Raw genomic sequence first — 4,973 nt, forward strand, 5'->3', positions numbered from 1 at the left:
CCCTTTAAAAGCATGTCTCAATAACTAACGTTAATTCTAGATCACTTTGTTCTTGGAATGACAGGTTAATTGAGGATTTGTAAAGTTTGGTATTATAATATAATCCAAACAGTACATCTTTTGCAAAGATCTGGGTCTTTCCATTTGGGGGAAACTTTCTCATAATTATACACATTTTTGTATTTTTATCTCTCTATGTCTCTAAATCTCCATATTGCCAGCATAAGTGTGCTAGTAGTAATTTTCTAGTGCATGTAAAGGTTGCTGTAAACATTATACGAATTTGACTTAGATACTCTGCAGTTGATCTTAGAAACTTTAAGGTACAAATGACATTTAGGATAATTTACATTTGATGTGAGTCTTTCCTCCAGAAAAGAAACATCAAGCTGTGAAACCATGTGAAATATTTTTAACTCACTTAAGTGTTGTCTTTGTTTACTGCATAGATAGAAAGCTAAATATTTTCCTAATTCACTTACAAATAGAATTTCAAAAGGGATTTTGCCCCTTGCAATCAGCTGCACTAGTAGGAAATTCCAATTGAATTCAGACTGAATTAGTTGGGACAAGAAGCAAGTCATACATGTTTATACGTGGACTACAAAAATAATGTTCCATGGTAACTTTAGTAGCAGCTACTAGTTTTGGCAAAAAGTACTTCTGTAACTGAAAAAGGCAGCAAGTTTCTGTAAGTGGCAGAGTGTCAAGCTCTTTTTATTGTCCAGTTCAGTAGTTTATAGCTCCTCTTATAATATCCACACCCCCCCCTTTCTCTCTCTCCTCCAGCCCAGCAAGATGCCCAAGGGAAAAAAGGCCAATAGGAAGAAGGTGGCCCCCACCCGCTGCCGCAATGAAGAAACAGGAGGCCAAAAAAGGCGATCAATCCTTTGTTTGAGAAGAGACCCAAGAACCTCGGCATTGGGCAGGACATCCAGCCCCAAAGAGATCTCACTTGCTTCATTAAATGGCCCTGCTACAACAGGCTGTAGCAGCAAAGGGCCGTTCTCTATAAGCGGCTCCAAGCATCTCCTGCCATTAACCAGCTCACCCAGGCCCTGGACCGGCAAACAACTACCCAATTGCTTAAGCTTGCCCACAAGTACAGGCCAGAGACAAAGCTGGAGAAGAAGCAAAGGCTGCTGTCCCGTGCTAAGAAGAAAGCTGCTGGGAAAGGGAACGCCCCAAGTAAGAAACCTCCTGTCCTTGTATTGAGCAGGGGTCAATACAATCACCTTGGTCGAGAACAAGAAGGCTCAGCTGGTGGTGATTGCCCATGACGTAGACCCCACTAAGTTGGTGGTCTTCCTACCTGCCCTGGGTCGAAAGATGGGGGTCCCCTACTGCATCATCAAGAAAAAGGCCAGGCTGGGGTGGCTGGTCCACAGGAAGACTTGCACTACTGTTACCTTCACACAGGTTAACTAGGAAGACAAGGGTGCCATGGCTAAGCTGGTGGAAGCTATTAGGACCAACTACAACAACAGATACGATGAGATCCATCGCCACTGGGGAGGCAACATCCTGGGTCCTAAATCTGTGGTTTGTATTGCCAAACTGGAAAAGGCAAAGGCTAAAGAACGCACCACTAAACTTGGTTAAATGTACACTTGTAAGCTCAATTTTCTTAGCCAATATATGTTATTACGAACTTATTAACCGAGTGTACGTCCCTTATAACCCGGCTAACCTAAAAAATAGGAAAAGAAGATTAAAGAGTAACAAAACCGTAAGAATATCAGTTCCGAGGAATGATTCTCCTGGTATTGCCAGCAGGATTTCTTATGCTGGAACCTGGAGTAACCAGAACCCAGAACCTCAGCGGGAGCCAGAGCCCCAAAGCCTTCCCTTGAGTGGTTCTCTCTAGGAACATCTTTAAGTGGAGCGATGAACAGCCAAAACTATCCCAAGTCTCCAACAGCCCCACCTCCAGTTTTGGGCTCATTTATATATCTCCTCCCAGAGTCTGTTCACAGGATCTTTTCAGCTGGCCAACAGTCAAGTTACCGCACAAAGTGGTTTGTCTTCTAGTGGGTTAACATCACCTGTTCTTACAAGACCGTTCCAATCCCACACTTGGGATCATAACAAAACTAGGCTTATCTCTCCTTCATACACTGCTAAGTTGTCTGTACATAAGTATAATTACAAAATTATCATCAAAAAATAATAATGATGCTCCATCTCAGAGAGGACTGGTCCAGAGATTTGTCTGCAAAATACATACTTAGAACATCTGAACAGGAGTGGCTAAATAGCACACATTAGCCATAGTCCAACCATTTACAACAGACAAGGAAACTAGGCCTGAAGGTTTAAAAAAATGTGCCTTCCATCCCCAAGTAAGGATGCACCATGAGAGAAATTCAAATGCAGTATGATTCAGGCTGTTGTCATTGTTACAATGTTGAATTATCTCCATGGCAATTGTTACAATGTTGAAGTATTTCTTTTTACCATGAATCCTCTGAGTGTCCTCTGCCCTCCCACAAGAGCCAAATAGTCTGTCTCTCCATTTAGAAACAAATAGGTCATAAGTGATATACCAGGAGATGTCATCGTTCCAGGTTTGAACAGTATGTGCCATCTAATCATTTAGCATTTTTATCCTCACCCTCGGGTAGGACTCTGTTGACAAGTGCGTTCTATCACACCAGATTATGTCACTCCTTAGTAAACACTTGAGTGAAGTCCCTGGGAATTCTTATATTTAGAATGAAAATAACATGGTTTTTTTTATTTCTTTTTAGAGCAATAGTACCATTGTTGTTTGTGAAAGAGAAAAGTGAGGCTAGAAACTCAAACCACCTCCTGTCATTGGGGGCAGCCCATCCAAGAATGCCAATTTATAAAACTGAATTTTTAACAGGTGGGTAGCAGTCTTGCTTCCTTCATGAATAGCAAACTGGAGAGAGAGAGAGAGAAAGAGAGAGAGAGAGAGAGAGAGAGAGAGAGAGAGAGAGAGGGGAGAGACACTCCGAGGGCATTAAAGGAATCTGTCTTCCGCACTCATAACAGAAAGAAATCACAGTCTTGAATGCGTAAGATTTTATAGTTTTCACATACATAATTTACAACCAGTGGTGCTCTTCAGTAAGATGCCAAAAGAAAACAGGCCTCGGGGCCATTAGGCTACACAACACTATGCAACTGAGTTATTTTGCGTTTTACTTCAGGAAACACTGCTGTTAGGACAGCATCCTTCACATTTATACCACTTGGCATCTGGCTTTGACAGCTGCATTTAGCAACAAAACATGCAGAATAAGTGTCTTCCCAGTATTGCTTGTTAACCATAAATTATTCCTAAATTCTCAAAACGCAAAATCCCCAGACTTCCTAGACCCTTGATCAATAATGAGCGAGCCATTATACAAAGACTGGTGGGACGATCAGCCCTGATCCGAGAAATGGAAGATAGATTTTTCTGATCTTTCCTGGCACCTAATTCAGCTGCAAAATAAATGTGTCATAATTTATTTAAAGTTCAGGGAAAGGAGAAGGCCCACGAGCTCACAGAGTACAATTTACTTACTTCATGGGAAAATTGTGAACCGCTGGATGACTGCTGCTACTGGACTTTAAAACTAATGCTAATGTAGTGATACAGTGGATAAGACCAAAGGGTGGAGATGCCAGAAGATCCTCAAAGTAAACTCCAAATGTTCTCCTTTGTGGGCCTCATATTTAAAAAAAAATTTTACTTGTAAAAACTGGACAGAGAGTTGTAAACTAATCTTTGATATCTAAGTAAATAGAGCTCAGATAGAAGAAGCTGATAAGAATCATCCAGAGATTGAAGACGCATTAGAAGAACCTGTATCCTAAGAATGAGGGTGGGTAGGAATGGTGACTAGTCACCCTGTGTTTGATCCTTGGAGCCGCAAGTGATCTGAGGACTCAGGAGACGGCAAGGAGATCAGAATTTCAAGGTATTCCTTGGCTTCTTTTGCCCTACCCAGCACCCCTGGACCTATTCCACTGTTGCTATAGAACAACATAACGTCCTTCAGCGGAAACTGTAAACAAACAGAGTGGAGAAAAGGGATGAAACACTGTGTTGAACTTGAGCAGGAGATAAGGATCATACATTCAACTGGGGTGCCCATATCTATGGACTGGGCTGTATTTCTTCTAAATTCCAGGACCATCCTGCAACACTGCCACTCGTTGGGATAGTATCTGGGGCCTGTCGGAGGTAAGTCAGCTTCCATGAGCTCATAAGATTAAGAAGTGGAAGAGACTTCAGTAACCTGGCCCACAATACCCTCATACAGTGGAGAAACCACATGATAACAACAATGTAGCAGATATGTGTAAAGCAGGAAATGGTATCAATAGCAATGGTGCAATTCTGCAAGGCTGCAGAACAATATGAAAATGAATGCCCATTGTTTAAGATGCTAAAACATAACCTATGCTGTTTCCGGGGAGCCCTGATAAACCAGAACACCCACCCAATACTCACAACCTCCAGATTAGTACACAGACCTTAGGAGTTGCATGTTTTGTTTTGTTTTGTTTTGTTTTGTTTTGTTTTGTTTTGTGGACTCTTGGAGATGGTATGATATAGTGATGGATACCCCAACATATGTCAACACTCAGTCAGTCTTAATGTCGCCTTCTTAAATATAAATGGACAGTCAAGAAACTCTGTGCTGAATTACAAAGACAAAAAAAAACTTGCAGAATAAAAGCAAAGGAGAGAGAGACTTTTAGGAAAACAAAAATTTTAATGTATATCTAAATAATCAGTGTTTATTACAAGTGATAGAAGATAATGCATCTTTTCTTTTTAAAAAAATGAAGGCCTAAGAATAAAGAGAAATATTCATATATCAAAGATTTACCTGTGTACATCAAATACTTCAGAGAAAACTCTGAAGAAAAAAAAATTAAAAGGTACATGAAGAAACCTATTAGGAAACAAAACAAAAGAGCAGAGAACTGTTGTCCATTTAAAAGCTGGAACT

At 40.8% G+C, this 4,973-nt stretch overlaps 1 pseudogene across 1 annotated transcript; it reads left to right on the top strand.

Annotated features, from left to right (window-relative positions):
* The first annotated feature begins 795 nt into the window (after positions 1-795).
* LOC311605307 (large ribosomal subunit protein eL8-like) lies at positions 796-1,602 on the top strand (annotated as a pseudogene). The gene has a single exon. The product of its transcript is annotated as a large ribosomal subunit protein eL8-like (transcript).
* Positions 1,603-4,973: the final 3,371 nt, after the last annotated feature.

Source organism: Acomys minous (assembly GCF_964271855.1).
Source record: "Acomys minous genome assembly, chromosome: 9".
Lineage (NCBI taxonomy): Eukaryota > Metazoa > Chordata > Mammalia > Rodentia > Muridae > Acomys > Acomys minous.